The sequence below is a fragment of the Lathyrus oleraceus genome, chromosome 4 (assembly GCF_024323335.1).
Source record: "Lathyrus oleraceus cultivar Zhongwan6 chromosome 4, CAAS_Psat_ZW6_1.0, whole genome shotgun sequence".
Lineage (NCBI taxonomy): Eukaryota > Viridiplantae > Streptophyta > Magnoliopsida > Fabales > Fabaceae > Lathyrus > Lathyrus oleraceus.
The window spans coordinates 25962395-25972494 of NC_066582.1; the positions used below are offsets into that span (position 1 = coordinate 25962395).

The 10100-nt window shown below is 33.9% G+C and overlaps 1 long non-coding RNA gene across 1 annotated transcript; it reads right to left on the reverse strand.

Annotated features, from left to right (window-relative positions):
* Positions 1–9082: 9082 nt before the first annotated feature.
* LOC127135115 (uncharacterized) lies at positions 9083–9745 on the reverse strand. Its single transcript, XR_007808426.1, has 2 exons — positions 9626–9745; positions 9083–9518 (listed from the first exon to the last, which is right to left on the reverse strand). It is a non-coding gene; the product is annotated as an uncharacterized LOC127135115 (long non-coding RNA).
* Positions 9746–10100: the final 355 nt, after the last annotated feature.

A 10100-nucleotide genomic window follows, 5' to 3' on the forward strand; every position in this document is an offset into this window, starting at 1 on the left:
AAATTTCCGGTTACTCCATTTAGTATTTAATCATCTCCTACCTTGAACGCATTAGGAGTCGTTGTTATCCATACATTCAGCTCCGAGAAGATTAAATAGGGGCAACTATCATACCCTCAAATTTACCCTACCTCCACATCACCCTCCATAACCCTAATTTATGAGCATATATCCCACACATATCATCTCATAATCATTTTTACCTAATGATCCACAATGTTCCACAAACCAAAGGCACGAGGTTCATCTATGAAGCCTCAAGACCCACTGATCATGTTGAGGTGTGCCCAAGCCACCTTGACCCAAATCTCCATCCTTAAGAATCCCCACAATCTTGGAGGACCATTCAAGTCATCTCACTCACTCTCCAAACCCACATTGGATTGTGAATCCCCATTGAAGATACATGAAGATTCATCTGGTCACCCAAGGACCTCAGCCCTAGTGCTTGACCCTCTTTTGGTTTGAAGAACTAATGGTTCACCTTGAACCTTGATCATGCCATTGAGGACCTATAAAATAAAAAGTTTTATCATACCCCAATCCTTTTAAACATCTCAATACATTCCCCACATCACAAAACCCTATTTTGTCTGCCCATGGTTCTTGATGAAACTTGTGATTCAAGAAACCCTAGTTGGGCATCCTTTGATCTTTGGCCTTGTTTCATTTGATCACCCTATCATACTGTAGCGGGGTATTCGTTACCATTAGAGATATTGACTAAATCCAAGGTAAACCATACAAGTCGAGTCGCCACCGCACTTCTATTTATCCAAAGGAATGGTTAGAAAGCGAACAAGAACCTAAAAGTTTTATCGAATCAAAAACTAGTAAAAATGTCAGAGATCTGGGTAAGGGGGTTGGTTATGAAATGGGAAGGTTTTAAGCACCCAAAACATCCTAGGTACTCCTAGGGAGCCCTTTTCATAAGTGTTGTTCTAGTCTAAAGGGTGTAGGTATATCTAAAGTACTATTTACTAAAAGGAAGGTTAAAAGAAAATGACTCGCAAGGATATCGCATCCACTGCCTACGTATCTCATCTGAGTATGAGAATCAGAGTCTTCGTAGCTCGGCTACCTATGGGTTAAAGAGAAGTGTGCTCGGTAAGACGTCGCGTCTTATGCCTACGTCTCTCATCTGGAATGAGAATCAGAGCAAAATGTAGTTCGGCTAACTAGGGGTTAAGGATTGCCATCTGAACATGGACTTACAAAAGAGGACACCAATTGTGTCAAAGGAGGGTGGGCAGTGTGTTCAACGTCCTAGCAGTAGGTGTCGCAGCTCGCTGAATCGAGTCTTAGGCAGTTACCTCTTTGCAATAGAACGGACTGACATGCCACAAGATCGGAGACGCACGGAAGGTCTAAAAGTGGGGAAGCTCTGCTCTAGAGTTGTCATGCAATATGGACCTATGTGTTAGGATTTACAAAGGGGAACATTTACCTAATGTTAGCATGCAAAGAATAAGGGAATTCTACCTATGTTATCATACAAAGGGTTCTACCTAATGGGTGTTACCTAAACGGAACAAGAGTCGACAGATGGAGTGCGGAGAGGAGTTACGGATAAGGGTAGATGGCGATGTCGGAGGCAATCGACTTACAGGTAGATGGCGATGCCTGAGGCAATCGACTTACAAGAGGATGGATGAATGCGTGCCGGTTCTGTTAAGTTTTGAAAATGATTACTCGACGTTGGATCGAGCTTTTGATCTTATTTTGAAATGGTTATCGGATGTTCGTTTTAATTCTTGTATTAACAGGTGACTAAAGAAATAAAGAAAATAAATATTATACACTTTATGGGATAGGGGTACATTTGTTATTAATGGGGATGTTCATGGCAAACAAACAATAAGAATATATGCCTCATACATCATACAAGTAGGCAACAATTATCAATCAGATCGGATAAATAAACAATGTATAATCAAACCAAAGAATCAAATAATGGAGCATTTAAACAATGCATGGGAGTATGAACATGTTAAATAATCAAGCAATAGAAAGCATGAATGAGAGAAACAAGTATAAAAGATAACAGATGAATCAAACAGATGAAAATATGCACACGAAGGGTCCACTGAATAATTTAATCAAGAAATGAGGTAAGGATCAAATAAAATCAAGGTAAAACGCCTCTAATACATGGCATATGAGATGAACGAGGGAGGATCAAAAGATCTCTTCAATTGCCATAAGCAATCCCTAAGTCAAACATCGATCATAAAGAAGTCAACTGAAAATTCAAGTCAACTTAAAAAACAACAAATAAATAGCAAATTAATCAAGAAAATTATGAAAAATTAAACTAAATAAGGTGGGGTCAGGACATCATCATCCCCCAAAAATATTTTAAAAATAATGAAAATTGGCACGTGAATTAATTTAAAAAAACATAGGTCAAACAAAAAGTCAATTAATAAGACTAGGTTAGAAATAAATCAAGAATAAATAGTAAATTAATCAAGAAAATTATGAAACATTAAATTAAATAAGGTGGGGTCAGGATATCATCATCCCCCAAAACTATTTTAAAAATAATGAAAATTGGTACGTGAATTAATTAAAATAAAATGGAAGTCAAATTAAAAGTCAACCAACCAAACTAGGTCAAAAGTAAATCCAAAATAAATTGAAAATGTGAAATAAAATTCCAAGAAAAGGTCAGGTTGACCATGGGACAGTGGTCAACCTTCATCCAAAAATCAAATTCTAACAATAATTTTAAGTCATAAAAATAAAATCAATAAAAAAAAATGTGTTAAAATGGACCATTTAGAATAAATAATTAAAATAAAATATTAATATTAAAAAAATACGAAAATAAAAATTATATAAAATTAAATAAAACGTTAAGAAAAGTGAAAAATATTTTTGGGTAATTTTATGGACGAAGAAAATATTTTAAATAAGAAAAAGAAATATGGAAGTGGAAGGATTAATGGTGATGAACATGGTAAGCAAACGTAGATATATCAAAACATGGCCATGGAAGAGAGGATTACCTAATGGAAAATAGAAGTGGAATGGAATCTGATATGTGATGAAGCTTTGCGTCCTTGCCACGAAATTCCAATGCTCCTCTAGGGTTAGGGTTTCAGCTTCTTAAATAGGGTGGATTAGGTGTTCTCATGGGCTTTTTAATAAGTGATTTATCCATAAGAATAAAAGTGTGAAGTGAGGTGTAAAATGTTGTTATTTTGGGCCAAAATTAAGTGAATGGATGTCCATTTCATGGCCAAAAGACGTAAAAAAAATGTGACTGGTTTGTGCAGCATGCTTAGAAAATCTGATTGGGCCAGCCAGGCCCAAAATCTGCCTAAAAAATCAAGTCATGATGCCCACTTTAAATGAATGTATCTCTCAAACCATGGATCCAAATTAGATGATTCCAAAAGGATGTGAAAGAGGACATGGAAAGGTACAATTGTTGTGAAGAAAGTATTTTCAAATAATTCCTTGAAGTGCAAGAAAACTGGCCAAGAAGTCTTGACAAATTTTGAAGATTTTGGACTTAGAAATTTTTCTAAGTGTCCTAAAAAAATGTCTCACTTTGACTAAGCATAACTTTCTCAATTCTAATTCAAATGGAGAAAACTTTATATCTCTAGAAAGCTTGAAACAAGAGGAACAACTTTAATGTTGGAGAAATTTTCAAATGGAGCTTTTATCTTGAAGAAAATTGGTCTTAAAGTGAGTGCAACGATCATGAAAACTTGCCCTAAATGGAAAGTCAACCATTTCCAAATTAAGTAACTTTTCCAATTCCTGATTAAATGATGAATCCATGATCCAACCTTGATCAAATTTCACATGTAGGATCCCCTAGGCATGGATTTTTAGATTCCACTCTCAAAATGTCAGGAGTTGACTTTTTTGGCCCCACAGTTGACTTTTCCCAAACTGTCTGATTCTCGATTCCAGTGATCAATTGAAGCACTTCTAGCTCAAATAAAGAGCTGATTTTTTGTGTGTATACCCTTGTGGACATATGGAGGGCCATGGAAAAGAGTTTCACCCAAAGAATCAGAAATAAACTGATTTTATACCAAACCCTAGTTTTAGGGCAAAATGATCAAGAACTGATTGCATTGGATTGCCAATGGATCTTTCTGAGATAATTGTGAATCTTCCTAGGCCAAGATGCCTCTCTAATAATGAAATGAATAAGCTCCTCTACTTCCAATCAAACATTGCCTGTTGCAGGTAGCCATGAAACCCTAATTTCTGATTAAATCCAGATGAACACTCTGATAGCTTTGAATCCTTCACTGATGAACTGAGGACCATAATAAGATACTTGGACCCCCCTGAGACCCTTGAGACTTGTATACTTAGAAAATTAAGTCCAATTCTAAATATTGCTTTGTGTGGGCTCCTTCTGTTAAGGAGTGATCGATCAAAACCTGATCTCCATGTCACTAATGCAGTATGCAATGAGTATGACCTAATATGATGCTAATGAAGTGTAAAACACAATCCCATGCTTCCAGGAAAAATGAAGGATAAATTTTGGGGTATTACACATACCACAATTCATTTAACATCAATTCAATACAAACTCAACCATAATTTACCATTCAAACACTCATTCAGTTCATGTTACAAGTCATTGGTTTAGTCATGGTTTTTGAACTTTTAAGGCATTGGATTCACCTTTGGGCATGACCTAAAATATCCCCCACAAAGCTCCAAGACTCATTTTGCATCATGATAGGATCATATGAGGTCAAAACATCCATCATTGCACCTTAAAAATCAAGAAATCACAAAGTGGCATTTCTAGGTCAAGTTGGTTGGTCACATTTTGGCAAGAATGGCCTATGATTTGGTCCAAAGTACATAACTTTTTCAACTTGCAAGCTTTTCAAGATCTTATTTGAGAAAAATATCATAATTGAGTCCCTCTTCAACTTTTTTCCAAGGTCCAAGACCTAATTCATTGAGCAAGGACCTCAGTTTTTTCATTGGCAAGCTAGTCCAATGTGCCTAGCATGCCCTAGAAACATGACCAAAACCACCACTTTACCATATTGTCATTTCAAAACCATAACTTCTTTTCACCTGGTTCTTTTTGCATTTGATTAAGGACATGGAAAGGAACACTTGTCACAAGTTTCATGAAAATGCACGAGCCAATTTCATTTGGCCTTTGTTCAAAAATTGGAAATTATCATGGTGCATAGGCCAAACCACAACTAGTCAGAATGTGCAATTTGATTCACCAAGGTTCCAATTCATCCCAATCTGATCTCTATTGACTTGTAACATGTTATGAAACATACTAAGGCCCAAATGGAAGTCAACTTAGGTGTGGAAAGCTTGCAAATCCTCAAACTCGATGCCATGTGAAAAGTGAAAATTTTCCCAATTTGGCTAAACTCCAAATGCATAGCAATCCATTTCATTGCCTTTGTTTGCTCTTGTTTGATACTAAGAACCAAAACCAGTTGGTTGGTGAATCAAACTAGCTCAGACCATGCCAATTTGAATCCCAAAAAATCCATCCACAAGCATTCTTCGGACCACATGTCTTTTTTGAGCAATTCACTTCCTTTCTCCCTCTAAACCACTCTATCACCTTCCCTATAAATAGGAAGCTTGATGACAATACTGGACCTATGGTTCTGGTAGGATATAATAAAACTAGTACATACATGTTGTTCAATCCAATTAATAAGAAGACCGTGATGAGTCGAGATATTGTGATTGATGAAAATTTTGCATGGGATTGGAATTATATTGATGCAATTGACACGCCATTGATGAGCTATTATTTCGATGAAGCAAGTAATGATGTCAAAGTCGAAGATATTGTCAATGTTCTAGTCGAAGCAATTGCCAACATGCCTGACACAGTCGAAGTTGAAGATAATGTAGCTAGTACTAGTCAAAGACCTCAAAGAACTAGATCTCTACCAACAAGACCCCAAGACTATAAAGTGACTGGTGATCATGAAGTCATACCAGATGAATAATTAGTTCATTTTGGCTTAGTTACAGGTGTTGAACCAATCAATTATAACAAAGCATTAAACGATAAACATTGGAAGTTAGCTATCGTCGAGGAGTTACAAGCAATCGAAAGAAATAACACATGGGAGTTAGTCGAGTTACCAACACATACAAAATATATCAAAGTGAAATGGGTGTTCAAGTTGAAGCACAATATTGATGGGTTGATAGCAAGACATAAGACGAGATTGGTAGATCGAGGTTTTCTTCAGAGAGAAGGAGTCGACTACTCTGAAGTATACGCACTAGTAGCAAGATTGGAGACTGCTCGACTAGTCATCGCCTTGGCATGCAATCAAGACTAGTCGACATTTCACTTAAATGTGAAATCAACATTTTTGAATGGTCCTCTAGATGAAGAGGTATATGTCACACAACCTTCTGGGTTTGTGATTCAGGAGGAAGCAAGAAAAGTATACAAGTTGCACAAAGCACTTTATGGTCTCAAGCAGGCACCTAGGGCATGGAACAAGAAAATCGACTCATACTTAGTGGAATTGGGATTCGACAAATGCAGGTCTGAGTATGGTGTTTATGTTCAGGTTGTGGCACAAAATATACAATCATCTGCTTATATGTCGATGACTTGCTAGTGAGTGGGAATAGCTTGGACTCTCTCGTCTCATTCTCTCATGATTTCATTATACTATAATTTTGATCATTCAATCACTTTTTAATTTATCTATTATAATATGCTTTTTTTCTATGAGTCATTAAACCTTTTTAATTAAATTATAAAAAGAAGATATAACTAAAAAGATAAAAATAGTAGAGGATCCAAATGTAACATTTTTAAATAAATAACTCTAATGTTATTAAAAAATTATAATTAAAAAATATAATAAACTAAAAACAATTTAAAATGATTAGTAAAATATTATTACTAATAAATAGGATATTTAAAAGTGAGTCATTTAAAAAACTTAGGATTTTGGAATTATTAGAATTTGCAAACAAATGTGTATCATTAACATAGAAATCACATGTGCTATTGAAAAGAGAGAATATTAGAATTTGCAAAAGAGGGAGAAAAAACATTAAAAATATTTGCAATTTGCAATATTATATCTCACTAGATTTGAACTCTCTCACATACTTTATTGTGTCATTCCCCTCTAATTTTAAGAGAGAGAAATTGAAAGCACACCGAATTTTATTTCTGTCTAGCTTTGAACCCTCATTCATTTCTAATATGTTGTCATTTTGCTCTTATTATGCACCATTTTTATGAGTTAAATCATTCATTAATTAAATTATGGAATGATCATCAATAAAAATATTAGAGGATCCATATTTAATATTTTTTTATACAAAGAATTTAAACCCTTTTGAGTGATGATAATTACAAAAACAAAATAATTTAAAACAATTAAAGTACATGTATCAGCATTGAAAAGGAAAAGAAAGTAACATCGGCATTTTCAAATGAATATGAGTCATCATTAAAATAACATGTGTAATAAAAAATAGAATAAAAAAAAATTGAAAACACATTCTTCCAAAATTTGAACCTCTTATTTTTTCTTTATTCTAATTTTGACTAAGAAACATGGAAAACATGTCAATTTCATTTCTGCCTGTAAATTTGAACCTTTCATCCATTTCTCTCATGCTCCCATTTAACCAGAAAAATATTAAAATCGAACAATTCTATTTTTGTTTAGATTTTGTTTTGTGAATCCAATTAATCATTAATAAATTATAAAAGGTATTATATTATTTGATTTATTCATCTCGAATATAAATATATATATATATATATATATATATATATATATATATATATATATATATATAATTTGTAATTTTCTTTTTTAGTCACGGCTCTCCCTTACAAAAAAAAATTAACATTGAATCACATTTATCATTGAAAATGGAGAGAAAAAAATATTAAAATTTATGAAACAATAAATAAGAAAATTTAAATCACATTTTTAGATATTGAAGAGAAAGAAAAATAATTGAAAACACAGTTCAATTTTAAAATTTTGAAATTATAAAAATTTGCAAAAGAAATTGTATGATCAACATTGAAATTACCTGTCTCATTGAAAAGAAATTAAAATAGAGAGAAAAATATTAGAATTTTCAAAATAATACTACTGTATCTATATTGAAATCACATGTCTCATTTAAAAGATTTGAAAAAAAAATAAAACATTAAAAACACACACGCCTCTCTAATCCTTTTCTCTTTTTTAATGTAGTCATTCAACCCTAATTTTGAGAAAAAAAGCATTAAAAACATGTAATTTTGTTTTTCCTAGATTTGAAATCTCTCGTCTCATTTTCTCACAATGCCATTTTACTCTAACTTTGACCATTCATAAACTTTTTTCAATTTGTATTGTTTTTTAGTCAATTAACTATTAATTAAATTAATAAAAAAAAAAGATGTTTAAACAATAAAACAAAAATAGTAGAGATCCAAATCTTAAATTTTTATATAAATAACTTAAATACTATTAAAATTTATAATTAAATATAAGCTTATTATATCATATGGATTTTTTTTTAAATAATCATGAGGAGGCGCCAATGCTCCTAGCGCCTAGGTGCAATGGATGGTGTATGCGCCAATTCATCTGGCGCATACACCCACTACGCCAAAAGAGGGAAAAGAGGGCGTTTTTTTTGGCCTATAACAGCGCTTTTAAGCGCCCTCTAAAGTGACGCTGGCATAGGTAAAGACAGCGCTTTGTTTTCCTGGAGAAAGCGCTGTCTAAAGTGGCCACATTATAGTGCGCTTTCAGAAAAAAGCGCCCTCTGGAGTGGTCCATAAAGGGACACCTTAGAGGGCGCTTTCTGGAAAAAGCGCCCTCTAAAGTTGTCAATGTAAAATGTTTAGAGGGCGCTTTCAGGAAAAAGCGCCCTCTAAAGTTGTCAATGTAAAGTGTTTAGAGGGCGCTTTCAGGAAAAAGCGCCCTCTAAAGTTGTCAATGTAAAGTGTTTAGAGGGCGCTTTCAGGAAAAAGCGCCCTCTAAAGTGTTAGTTATTTTAAAAAAATTTGTTTGAAAAACAGTGGATATTTAATTGGTAACCTGTTCGCATGCTGCAAAAGTGTAAAATTCATATTGAATTCATCCTTTAATCCAATGTTATACACCATTAATCCATTGATATATACAACATGAATCCATTTATATACAACATTAATCCTTCATATATACAACATTAATATATGATTCTTTGATCAACAATATACAACAACATATTCATGATTTAGTAAAAGTACAACAACAATATACACTATTAGTCTCGAAAGATCCATAGCAACCAACACCCAGTGACCACTGTATCCAAAAGCTGTCTAGTAGTTCTAACCAATACTAAACAAAATAACGCCCATCCACCCATGATGAATAATAGCAAGTGTGCATAATAGGCAGGAGGAACTGCATACAAGATAACAAGTTATTGGTCAAACTCTGTAGCTGGTCTGCAGTGAATTTATTTTCATCATACAGCACATGATAATGCGTTGGTCGACTAGTCCCCTGCAAAAAGAACACGTCCAAATGCAAATAACACAGAACTGTCAAAAGGCGATTGAGCAACAAATAGTAAACAATGGCATAAAGTTAAATGACATAGCTAATATTACCTGAATTCCTGCATGGCTGTTAAGGTAAAAATCAAATTCCCTAGGGTGACAAATGCTGGTGTCTACCACGGTTCCTTTGACAATTTAGAACAACAAAATCAGCAAAAAGTGATAAATTCAAATGATAATATATACCAGCTGCGTTGAGAAATATATTGAAAAAACCTGGCATAATATTTCCACTTCTATCGGTCTCTTTGGGGTTGACAAGAAAGAGACGGGTGTGATGTCTCTTTTGGACCACTACAAAAGTAACTTTAGGTAGATACCCATCCTCTATTGAGACACAAGCCTGATGAAAAAAAATTAGTTGGTCTTCAACACTCCAATGTACTTCAAATTTTACACCCTTGTCTCTTGCACGAATGATTGACTTCATAATAGCCATTTTACCTGTAATAAAGAAAACAATTAAAATCAGATGACAAATGTAAAAACAATTAAAATCATAAAAGTCATTTTACCTGTAATAAAG